The sequence below is a fragment of the Lithobates pipiens genome, unplaced genomic scaffold, assembly GCF_037356315.1.
Source record: "Lithobates pipiens isolate NorthernLeopardFrog02 unplaced genomic scaffold, aLitPip1_a1.2 Scaffold_8, whole genome shotgun sequence".
Classification (NCBI taxonomy): domain Eukaryota; kingdom Metazoa; phylum Chordata; class Amphibia; order Anura; family Ranidae; genus Lithobates; species Lithobates pipiens.
The window spans coordinates 451,112,176-451,125,801 of record NW_027507903.1 but is presented as its reverse complement, the minus strand read 5'-3'; the positions used below and the strand labels follow the sequence as shown (position 1 = coordinate 451,125,801).

Below are 13,626 nucleotides of genomic sequence, written 5' to 3'. Positions count from 1 at the left end.
CTCTGCTAAGTTTTTATTGCTATGTCCCCTCTAAGGAGATTTACTTTCTCAGTCTGTCATGATGACCACTGTCACTGGGACAGAAATTGAAGAAAAATTTTACATTTTGAGTTGTCACCAGAACAGTAACACGAGGGCCAATTTTTCCAACGGGGCCACATTCACAATGGCAAACCTGCTAATATATGCTTTTTTAGGACATTTCTGAATGCATATATTCATTTTTACATTTTTAATATTCACATTGTGGTGTATTCCATTTAGAGAGAATTCTGAGCATTTGGGGCCGGATTAGATTCATGTATGTGTAAGATGCATGTAAAGGCAAGTACATTAAAACGCAAGAGATCTGGGAAGCATAAAGTTTGTGCATACCTCCCAATAATTTCTACTGGGTTTAAAAAAACCTAAATGCAATAGTCTTAAGCCGGTTATAACACGGTTCAAATTCTGCTGAACCGGCAGAGATTCGAACCATGTATGGGCAGGCTGAATGTACTCAAGTTGATCGATCGATCAACTTGGGTACCACTAGCCTGCTTGATTTTTCATGCGGTTTTAGCTAGCGACTGTTATAATCTACGTATAAGATACTTGTGTGTTGCTTCAGTGACGGCGGATCGGTGACATTCAGGGGGTGGAGCTGTGTTCACCCCGGGGCTCAGAGGAAGTGATACCTGCAATGGGAGGCAAGGATCTAGTTTAAAACCCTGTAGAGAGATCGTGGAAGTGAGGTGTGGATCCAGGGAGGCAAAGTGGTTTTGATGGAAGTGATCAGCAGTTGAAGATCCCATTGTCTTTTTTAAAAGCGCATTTTCACCTCTTTGGTCAGTTCGTAAGGTGAGCGGTTATTTCACCTACAGGTAGCGGTGTTAGTTTACTGATTTATCACTACATGAACGTTTCTGATATACTTATCAGCAACAGTGGTGGACTCAGCACTTGTATTTTCAAACTGGACTCACCTTGGATTTTTTTATCAAATTTTTGATGTTTTCTTGGAGGTATACATATTTATACGTTTTTTTTTTTTTTTTTTTTTATGCATTTATGCACAATATATTGTTATGATTGTTTTATATGCTATATGTCTCCTTTAGAATAAGTGCATCCTTTTTTTCAAGTTACTAGCAACTGGTATAGTACTTTCTGGTGTGTGCACAGTACAGGAAGTGAAGGAAAAACTCCTCTATGGGACATACAGTATCTACAATACCCTGAACCATGTATGGGCTGGGTGAATGTACCCAAATTGATCAATCGATCAACTTGGGTTCAACCAGCCTCTTGGATTTTACATGCAGTTATCGTTAGTGGCTGTTATAATCACTAGCAATAATCTCTGTGCTCTCCTGTCAAACTATCTGTGTTGATGGGGAAATCAAGGCAATTTCTGGGTTCCAGGAAAGAAATGTGGTCTACCTATTACCGGCCTTAGGTGTGAAGAAGGGACTTTCCTCACAGTGAACAGATATCTTCTCACTTCCTGGTGTGTGTATAGTACAGGAAGTGAGAGAAAATCTCCCCCATGGAACATATCCATTCTTTCACGTTCCTATACCCTGCATCAGAGAGACATCATGGGACCTGAATGTAAACAGAAGAGGCCGCTGGCAGGTTCACATCCTAGTCCGAATGCTCCTGATCGATCCCACCAGGATGCTATCACTGTACTGGGCTAATCATCTGCATCCAGGGCATTCCACACCACGCTGCCACATGTGGTGTGTATACATATACAGGAATCCCTTGGCTGCTTACTATTGGCCCAGTACAGTGACAACTTCTTGGTGGGCTTACTCAGGTGGGTTCACCTTACCTTATCTTGCCTGTTGCCTTCTCTATTTGTTCATATTCGGGTTCCAAGAGGTCTCACTAATGCAGGTTATGGGGATGTGAAATCTATAGATCTCTAATGCCGAAACTTACAGGCCCAGATGCCTCTGTAGGATGCTTTAGGATTTTTGCCCCAATAATGGCAATCAGGAGTGAAATTATGATTTATGCCTTCAATGACATTGATCTTGAAAAGTCTTCTGCAACATGATCCTATTCTCTGACAGTCTCCTGCAGTATGTCTTCAATCTCCAACCACACACATCCCTGTACATGTGCAATGTACAGGGATAGTGAAAATTGTAGACACTCACTCAGGTTGAACTGGATGGACTGGTGTCTTTATTCAACCTTACTAACTATGTAACTATGTAAGGGCACTTGTATGAGCATCAAATATCCCTGGCAGAAAGAAAGCAAGGATGGGCGCATATACACTATATTACCAAAAGTATTGGGATGCCTGCCTTTACAAGCACATGAACTTTGACATCCCAGTCTTAGTCCGTAGGGTTCAATATTGAGTTGGCCCACCCTTTGCAGCTATAACGGCTTCAACTCTTCTGAGAAGGCTTGAATGTTTGACCATTCTTCTAGAAGCGCATTTGTGAGGTCAGGCACTGATGTGGACATGAAGGCCTGGATCGCAGTCTCCACTCTAATTCATGGTGTTCTATCAGGTTGAGGTCAGGACAGTCAAGTTCCTCCACCCCAAGCTCGCTCATCCCTGACTTTATGGACCTTGCTTTGTGAATTGGTCCAAATCATTTGGTGGGGGGTGGATTATGGTGTGAGGCTGTTTTTCGGGGGCTGGGCTTGGTCCCTTAGTTCCAGTGAAGGGAACTTTTAAGGCGTCAGCATACCAAGACATTTTGGACAATTTCATACTCCCAACTTTTTGGGAACAGTTTGTGGATGCCCCTTTCCTGTTCCAACATGACTGCACCCCAGTGCACAAAATAAGGTCCATAAAGACATGGATGAGCGTGTTTCGGGTGGAGAAACTTGACTAGCCTGCACAGAGTTCTGACGCACAACAAGTCTCTGATCACTTGTTGTACTGTCTTCTGTAACATCTTATATACATTATGTGTGGCTCTTTGGTCACGTCAGAGGCTGCAGTAGAGGCCCTCCCCCCATACCTCATAAATTGACTACCACTGCTGTAAATAGAACTGGAAAGTCCAGCCAGCTATACTGCACTGACAGAACCAAGGGCCCATCGCACATGAAAAAAAAAAAAAAACAGGGAATTGGCTATTATTATGGGAAAATCGTTTTTTGGCTGGGAGTTCCGTCATCTACAACCGGAACCCCCTCTTTAAATTGAGCACAGCTCAGTTAAAAGCTTATTCCAATATATACTAAGAAATTGAAAAAAAAAAAGATTATCCTGAGCATTTTCCATTTAGCAGAGTGGAAATTCTAGTGCAGCCTAGGCAGAGAATAAATTGCTTCTAGCTCCTTCTTGATCAAAAAAAAAACAATATTTTAGTACGAATTTTACTGCTGTTGTTCTTTTTATGACAAGCTATGAATATGTCTCTAATGCACTACTGCTTCCTGTCAGTCACAAATAACAAAAGTGCTGTATAAATTATCCGCCGGAGTCACAGGAGGATGCTTTCAAACTTTGGCTGGTCTCACACCTTGTTCGCTGCATTGAAAATAAAATATGTATACATTGTGAGGGAAAAGGGGGGGCGACTAACGGCGCTGTTTACTTAAAGAGTGCAACTGTCTGTTTATACTGCTCTCCCTGAACAGCCAATTACTAATTCTCCGCAAATCACTCGCCTTCCAGACACAGATTGGAAATCTCTCTTGTAAGCAATGATTCCACATGTCTCGCAGCCTCCGGAATACAGGCAGCTTTCAACGTGCGATTTACGATTAGCACGACAAGCAGAGCGTCTGTCGCTGATAGGAGAGAGTCCGTGGGCACGACTCGCTTAGGCGCACACGTGCAATTACACACACAGGCGAACATGATCTAATAATACGGCTAGTTGGTGGATTTGCATGTTGTAAAAGTTAAAGTGATATTAAAGGTTTTCTTTTATTTTTAAACTCTACACAGAGCAGCCCCGACCCTCTGCTGGCGCTCTTTGCGCTTTCCTCCTGCAAAGTGCCCATAGAGAAAGCAGCTCGCAATGGGGGTACCCAAGCAGGCTCACGTGTTTCCATTCACACAAAGAGCTGTAGCCTGGCCATGCCCCCTCCTCGTTGGATAACTGGCTGTGAATGATAGCAATGGGAGCCAATGAGGAGGGAGAGTCCCCGGAGAGCCGAGGCTCTCGTGTACATCACTGGATTGAGAGTGAGCTCAGGTAAGTATTAGGGGGGGCTGCTACACATTGAATGCATGGAAGTGAAAAAAACTGGGGCATTTAGAAGCACTTTAAAGACATTTTAGCATATTGGTGTTTGTAAGTACTATATATTATAAAATGCTCATTCGCACACGTTTTAGCATGCAGGTTGGTATGCATGTGTAAAGATGTGCAATGCGTTGTTATAACAATTTGTAGTTTCCTTTTCCTCTTTTTCTTCACTTTATCGATATCGAAGTGTCACAAAATGACACTTAATTCAACTCTATGCATAGCAGGGCATTGTGATGTGCTGTGGGAAGGTGGCATGTGTTGAGGTGCATTGCGCCGTGTAAACGCATTTCAAATGCAGCATTGTTGGGTTAAGAGGGCACATGGACAATCTATTGATCTATCGATCGATCGATCGATCTCTCTATCTATCTAGCTATTTATCTATCTTAATCTATCTCTCTATTTGTATAGCTATCTATTCAATTCTATCTGCCTATATATCTGTATGTCTCTCTACTATTTATCTACCTATCGTATTCTAATTATAATTCTATCCATCTATCTATCTATCTATCTATCTATCTATCTATCTAGTTAGCTAGCTATCTATAATATTGTATCTATCTATCGTATTTTATTTATCATGCTATCTATCTATCTATCTATCTATTTTTATAACTACCTATTCCTTTATATCTATCTGCCTATCTATCTGTATGTCTGTCTGCTCAAAATACTAATAAGATAGGTAGATAGTAGACAGACAGACAGACATACAGATAGATAGGCAGATAGATAGAATGGAATAGATAACTATAGATAGCTATACAAATAGAAAGATAGACAGACAGAACAATCAATTAAGATAGATAGATAGATAGATAGATAGATAGATAGATAGATAGATAGATAGAAGTATGTATGTATATCCATTATTTATCTATCTATCTATCTATCTAGATAGATAGAATGATAAATAGAAGAAGATAGATAGATAGATAGATAGATAGATAGATGGATAGAGATAGAATGATAATTAGAATAAGATAGATAGATAGATAGATAGATAGATAGATAGATAGATAGATAGATAGATAGATAGATAGATAGATAGATAGATAGATAGATAATGGATAGACAGAAATACTTCTATCTATCTATCTATCTATCTATCTATCTTAATTGATTGTTTTGTCTTCCTATCTTTCTATTTGTATAGCTATCTATTCCATTCTATCTATATGCCTATCTATCTGTATGTCTGTCTGCTCAAAATACTAATAAGATAGGTAGATAGTAGACAGACAGACAGACATACAGATAGATAGGCAGATAGATAGAATGGAATAGATAACTATAGATAGCTATACAAATAGAAAGATAGACAGACAGAACAATCAATTAAGATAGATAGATAGATAGATAGATAGATAGATAGATAGATAGATAGATAGATAGATAGATAGAAGTATGTATGTATATCCATTATTTATCTATCTATCTATCTATCTAGATAGATAGAATGATAAATAGAAGAAGATAGATAGATAGATAGATAGATAGATAGATAGATAGATAGATAGATAGATAGATGGATAGAGATAGAATGATAATTAGAATAAGATAGATAGATAGATAGATAGATAGATAGATAGATAGATAGATAGATAGATAATGGATAGACAGAAATACTTCTATCTATCTATCTATCTATCTATCTATCTTAATTGATTGTTTTGTCTTCCTATCTTTCTATTTGTATAGCTATCTATTCCATTCTATCTATATGCCTATCTATCTGTATGTCTGTCTGTCTGTCTGTCTACTATTGACTATCTACCTATCTTATTCTAATTATCATTATACCTATCTATCTATCTATCTATCTATCTATCTATCTATCTATCTATCTATCTATCTATCTATCTATCTATCTCTATATCTATCTATCTATCTATCCTTCTAAATATGCTTACCGCTTGGTTTTCCTATGGAACCTCTGGCTTCCAACACATTCTAAAGCTAGCCATACATAGATTCTAAACAGAAATCAAATACTTTCCTCCATCCACCCTAAACTGCTTGAATGGAGGAATTGCCCCTGCCAGGTATTGTATTCAGACATCTACAGTGCCCACAGCTGCCTGATTACTTGAACAGTGACTACATCTAATTGCAGTCGCTGTTTGGCCAACAATTTTCCACCCGGCTCTATCAGTTTTGAGCAGGTTGGTGCTGGCAAGGCCACCCACAGCTTGAGATGTGGGCTGCGTATGGCCAACTTATGGCTGGCCATACATTATACAATTTTCTTGTACAATTTTCTTTTAGATCTAACAAAATCATATAACATGAGGTCACATCTAAACACTTTCAATTTTTATGCAGTCAGGCAAGACCTCGCACTACATAGTTGATGGAAATTGAATAAAAAAATGTATGGACAATTTAGTCACAGACTAATAACACATTTTCACAGATTTTCAGTCAGTCGGTCGGTCAGTAGTTTAGAATGTCAGCAATGTCAATTTTATTTTAGGAGACAAATTGATCAATATTATTGAAGATCTATCTATCTATCTATCTATCTATCTATCTATCTATCTATCTATCTATCTATCTATCTATCTATCTATCTATCTATCTATCTATCGCCTCTCTTTTCTTTTAGATCAGACATCTTTATGACCCCCAGGTGCATCCTAGGAATACATTATGGGCTCTACTTATCAAATCATAGAAGATTACTTGTTAAGGTAACGAGCAGTTTGTGAATTGAAGTGGCCCAGCTGATCGCAAACCATTTTCTTTAAACAAACTACGGTGAACTTGCTATGGGCTACTGTATATTATCACAGAATAAACCAAAAAATGCAGAATACCATGAGAACCAATCAAAAACCTTTTCTTTGGACGTCTCCAAACTGCTGAAATCTGATTGGTACTGGTTCTCAACTTTCTCAACAGTCCTACTATATTGTCATTATCATTTCTGATGAAAGTGCAAACTAGATAATTTCCCTGGTATACAGTCAAGACAATTACTAAGTTGATAAGTGGAAAAATAAGTGATATGTCATCTCCAAATGGTATATACCAAGGGTCTCCAAACTTTCTAAAGAAAGGGCCAGTTTACTGTCCTTCAGACTTTAGGGGGGCCGGATTGTGCCCAGTGGGAGTAAACAATGCCAGATCTAGAGAAACAGTTTGTGTCGTTTGGAGGGATAGTGCTCCATTTTTGTTGTCCGTGGAAGGAATTATGCTTCATCCTTGGTGTCAGTGGAAGGAATAGTGCCCCATTGTTGGTGTCAGTGGCAGGAATTATGCCTCATCCTTGGTGTCAGTGGAAGGAATAGTGCCCCATTGTTGGTGTAAGTGGAAGGTATTATTCCTCATCCTTGGTGTCAGTGGAAGGAATAGTCCCCCATTGTTGGTGTCAGTGGCAGGAATTATGCCTCATCCTTGGTGTCCGTGGAAGAAATAGTGCCCCATTGTTGGTGTCAGTGGCAGGAATTATGCCTCATCCTTGGTGTCCGTGGAAGAAATAGTGCCCCATTGTTGGTGTCAGTGGCAGGAATTATGCCTCATCCTTGGTGTCCGTGGAAGAAATAGTGCCCCATTGTTGGTGTCAGTGGCAGGAATTATGCCTCATCCTTGGTGTCCGTGGAAGAAATAGTGCCCCATTGTTGGTGTCAGTGGCAGGAATTATGCCTCATCCTTGGTGTCCGTGGAAGAAATAGTGCCCCATTGTTGGTGTCAGTAGCAGGAATTATGCCTCATCCTTGGTGTCAGTGGAAGAAATAGTGCCCCATTGTTGGTGTCAGTGGCAGGAATTATGCCCCATTGTTGGTGTCAGTGGAAGGAATAGTGCCCCATTGTTGGTGTCAGTGGCAGGAAAAATGCCCCATTGTTGGTGTCAGAGGCAGGAAAAATGCCTCAAGAGAAGGATAAAGGCAAGCATAGGGCCTCATTCGGCCCCAGGGCTACAGCTTGGATATATACACTGGTATATACTGTTTATGTGTATTAAAAAATCATACACCATTTTACTGCCAAATGAAGTAATACTTTAAATTGCTGTGCAGTAGAACATGGAGTAAGCATTAGGGAGCCCACAGACTTCAGATCAAAGTAGGCCAATGGGCTAGTTCCATCCTGATCAGGCTACAGACACTTAATTGGGGGAAGGTAGGTAGCTATTGGTAGCTATTGTAGGAAGCAGAGATCCTGTCCCAATCTAATATTTCTCATCCACCAAGATGCCCTGTATTGAAAGCTCCTTCATCTCATGCCCCCTCATTGCTCTTCATTTACATTAAAGCAACATTTTGACCAAGCCCTAGCTATTATGACCTGGCCTCCTGCATCCAGAGCTTGAAGGTGACCAGATCACTTTGAGATGTCTGACCACCCTCACCTTTGGTCTTGGCTTTAAGTATTCGATCCTGGTTAAAACACTCCTTCACCGCAAGCTGTTCTTTCAGTTATAGGCAGATGGGTAAATCACCAACTAAATTCAAACATCAAAAGTTTTCAGCTTTCATTTCTCCTTTTGCAGCCTTGCTACTCCACCCGCTGCATTCCCACCCATGTAAAATAGATGAAGAATCCAAGAGTAAGACCCCCCTTTTTTTAAATGGTCATATTAGGCGTGAAGATTATGCAACCATGTGTAAAGATCTAATCTCCAGAGGCTCCATAAAACATGAAAAATCAATGGTTGATCAAGCACTTGGGCATCTGCCCAAAACCAAATATTTGTTTATTTGCGTAGACTCATCTTTGAGAATTAGGAAACAACGTGAAAGAACGGAAAAGCAAACCTGCACGCAACGTGCAAGGAAATCTATTTCCAATCAACCGATTGGTCCCCAAAAAGCATATATCATTCTTACGTTGCTGACTGGTGCCAACGCATTCCAAGTAACAGATGTACGAGGAACATTTAAGCAGGGGTTGCTAATGCATTTCAAGTAACGGTAAGTAACATGCAACCAGTAGTTCAAACTAAGCAGCAGAAGGCAAGAATGATCAGCAGATAAAAGTAACGTACAAAATCTCTAAATTGGACCACCATGATTATCTGATGGCGAGCCAGCCAGGGTGGAACTATAAATGGCAGAATGCTGGGAGAAGTATCTCCACCGCCGTTAGCAAGCCACATGTTACATTCCTCTACTCCATACCATCAAACTCCATATGTCATAAGCTAAGGGCAACGGCTGATAATCAAGGCTTGGCATTGGTACAGAACTATATCTATATCATAATTTCCATCCACAAGTTTAAGGGGCAGTTGTGGGTGTATGGGCATGGATAAAATGTCATGGACTATGACAGATAATTCAGATTTACAAGTGATGGTCCAGATTCTGGTATTGATTGCAAGTCACAGACATATATTTCTATATGTGAAGCCAGCAGATCTAGGCACAGCTGCACAGTGCTATTCCAGCTTTATATGACTCAAAGTATTGATACAGTGATCATATATATTGCAGAAAGATCCATATTTCATGCTCAGTTCCTATTGATCCCTGCTGATCCAACATGTTATAGAAACATAATGAAGAATCATAGAGTGGACTGTCAGATGACCTGTTACAAAATGTATACAATGTTATTAGCAGTTCCCATTCTCCTTCCCCACTTATATACAAATGACAGGGATCAGTGGCAGGATGGCATGCCTACTGCTGGCACTGGCACCCCACTTTCTTTTTCCTTCTGATCCAGGCATGCCCAACTTAACACAGCCCATGCCCCAGTTTCAGTGGTCAGGTCCCGGATGAAAGGCACGGCTCCTCTGTCACCAGCACAGATTGCTAATTACACAGGGCACTGGGCAGCTGTTCAGCCTGGTGCCAGCTGACAAGTGACACACACCCGCTGCTACTGGGACTTCCATCTCCGATGGGCAGATGTGGGGACCAGCAGCACTTACACCAATTCCTTCCCCCAGTAGCCCACAGTATACCCAGCGATGTCCCCGGCGAGGACGGCTGATCGCCGGCTGCATGCACTGACCTCGGTCCGCTGCCGGTGACAGGTCCTCCTCCAGCTACAGTCCGAGCTCCATCCAGTGAGAGCGGCGGCCGGAGGCTCCGGGAAAGTCCATGAGTAGCCCGGGAGCAGGACGGCCTCTGATCACTCAGCACTCCCTCTCCTCTCCTCCCCTCCGCCTATCCTCCTCCCTTCTCCACTCCTCCCTCCCTCTCTTCTCCATCCTTCTCTTCTCCATCCGTCCACTCTCACCACACTGCCTCATACTGCTCTACATACCCCCAACACCGAGTCTGTATACTCTGATCCCCAATACCGAGTCTGTATACTCTGATCCCCCTGAGTCTGTATACTCGGATCCCCAACACAGAGTCTGTATACTCTGATCCCCAACACAGAGTCTGTATACTCTGATCCCCAATACATAGTCTGTATACTCTGATCCCCAATACATAGTCTGTATACTCTAATCCCCAATACCGAGTCTGTATACTCTGATGCCCAATACCGAGTCTGTATACTCTGATCTCCAACACAGAGTATGTATACTCTGATCCCCAATACTGAGTCTGTATACCCTGATCCCCAATATCGAGTCTGTATACCCTGATCCCCAATACATAGTCTGCATACTCTGATCCCCAATACATAATCTGTATACTCTGATCCCCAACACCGACTCTGTATACTCTGATCCCCAATACATAGTCTGTATACTGTGATCCCCAACACCGAGTCTGTATACTCTGATCCCCAACACTGAGTCTGTATACTCTGATCCCCCCGAGTCTGTATACTGTGATCCCCAACACAGAGTCTGTATACTCTGATCCCCAATACATAGTCTGTATACTCTGATCCCCAATACCGAGTCTGTATACTCTGATCCCCCCGAGTCTGTATACTCTGATCCCCAACACAGAGTCTGTATACTCTGATCCCCAACACAGAGTCTGTATACTCTGATCCCCAACACTGAGTCTGTATACCCTGATCCCCAATATCGAGTCTGTATACTCTGATCCCCAATACATAGTCTGTATACTCTGATCCCCAATACATAGTCTGCATACTCTGATCCCCAATACATAGTCTGTATACTCTGATCCCCAACACCATGTCTGTATACTCTGATCCCCAATACCGAGTCTGTATACTCTGATCCCCAACACTGAGTCTGTATACTCTGATCCCCAATACCGAGTCTGTATACTCTGATCCCAAACACCAAGTCTGTATACTCTGATCCTCAATACCGAGTCTGTATACTCTGCTTTCACATATCCCCCAATACCTAGTCTGTATATTCTGATCCCCAATACCTAGTCTGTATACTCTGCTTCCACCTACCCCCCAATACCGTGTCTGTATACTCTGATCCCCAGTACTTAGTCTGTATACTCTGATCCCCAATACCTAGTCTGTATACTCTGCTTCCACATACCCTCCAATACCGAGTCTGTATTATCTGCTTCCAGATACCCCCAATATCTCGTCTGTATCCTCTGATCCCCAATACCTAGACTGTATAATCTGCTTCCAATTGCCCCCCAATACCATCTCTGTATACTCTGATCCCCAATGCCTAGTCTGCATACTCTGCTTCCAGATACCCCCAATACCTAGTCTGTGTACTCTGCTTCCAGATACCCCCCAATACCTCATCTGTATACTCTGATCCCCAAAACCTAGTCTGTATACTATGCTTCCACATACCCCCAATACCTAGTCTGCACACTCTGCTTCTACATACCTCCCAATACTTAGAATGTATACTCTGATCCCCAATACTTACAAATATCCCCCCCCCCAATACCTACACTGTATACTTTTATCCCCAATACCTAGTCTATATATTCTGCTCCCAGATACCACCCAATTCCTACTCTGTATACTCTGCTTCAAGATACCCCCCCAATATCTAGACTGTATACTCTGCTTCCAGATACCCCCCAAATACAGAGTCTGTACACTCTGCTTCCAGATACCCCTCAATACCTAGTCTGTATACTCTGCTTCCAAATACCCCCCAATACCTAGTCTGTATACTCTGCTTCCAAATACCCCCCAATACCTAGTCTGTATACTCTGCCTCCAGATACCCCCCAAATACAGAGTATGTATACTCTGCTTCCAGATACCCCCAATACCTAGACTGTATACTCTGCTTCCCCATACCCCCCAATGCCTAGACTGTATACTCTGCTTCCAGATACCCCCCAAATACTGAGTATGTATACTCTGTTTCCAGATACCCCCCAATACCTAGTCTGTATACTCTGCTTCCAAGTAACCCCCAAATACCTATTCTATACACTCTTCTTCCACATACAGTACTCCCCAAATACCTAGTCTGTATACTCTGCTTCCAAGTAACCCCCAAATACCTAGTCTATATACTCGGATTCCAGATACCCTCCCCCTAATACATAGTCTGTATACTCTTCTTTCAGATACCCCCAATACCTAGACTGTACACTCTGCTTCCAGATACGCCCCAATAGCTAGTTTGTTTACTCTGCTTCCAGATACCCCCCAATACCTAGTCTATACACTCGGCTTCCACCTACCCCCCAAATACCGAGTCTGTATACTCTGCTTCTAGATACCCCCAAATATCTAATCTATACACTCTGCTTCTTTATACCCCCCAATACATAAACTGTATACTCTGCTTCCAGCTACCCCCCAATACACCCTCTGTATACTCTTATCACCAATACCTAGTCTGTATACTCTGCTTCCACCTACTCACCAAATCCTCATGTGTATACTCTGATCCCCAATACCTCATGTGTATATTCTGATCCCCAGTACCTCATCTATATACTCTGATCCCCAATAACTCATCTGTATACTTTGATCCCATCTACTCTGATCCTCAATACCTAGTCTGTATACTCTGATCTCATCTACTCTGATCCCCAATACCCAGTCGGTATACTCTGCTCCCATTTACTCTGGTCCCGATAACTAGTCTGTATACTCTGCTTCCAGCTACCCCCCCCCCCCATACCTCGTCTGTATAAACTGCTTCCAGCTACCCCCCAATACCTAGACTGTATACTCTAATCCCCAATACCTAGTCTGTAAACTCTGCACCCATCTACTCTGATCCCCAATACCTAGTCTGTATGCTCTACTCCCATCTATTCTGATCACCAATACCCAGTCTGTATACTCTGTTCCCATCTATTCTGATTCCCATTACCTAGTCTGTATATTCTGATCCCCAATACCTAGTCTGTATACTCTGATCCCAAATACCTAGTCTGTATACTCCCACTTCCAGCTACTCTGATCCCCAATACCTAGTTCGTATACTCTGATCCCCAAAACCTAGTCTGTATACTCTGCTCCCATCTACTCTGATTCTCATTACCTAGTCTGTATACTCTGATCCCCAATACCTAGTCTGTATACTCTGATCCCAAATACCTAGTCTGTATACCTTGCTTCC

General features: G+C 41.9%; 1 protein-coding gene across 2 annotated transcripts in view; it reads right to left on the bottom strand.

Moving 5' to 3' along the window:
- The window catches only part of SGCD (sarcoglycan delta), a 1,108,439-nt gene extending 1,098,124 nt beyond the window's left edge, over nt 1–10,315 (bottom strand). For both annotated transcript variants that reach the window (XM_077468394.1, XM_077468393.1), the window contains exon 1: nt 10,191–10,315. The gene's annotated coding sequence lies outside the window, so the exon portion shown is untranslated. The remainder of the gene's footprint in view (nt 1–10,190) is intronic.
- Between the last annotated feature and the right edge of the window lie 3,311 nt (nt 10,316–13,626).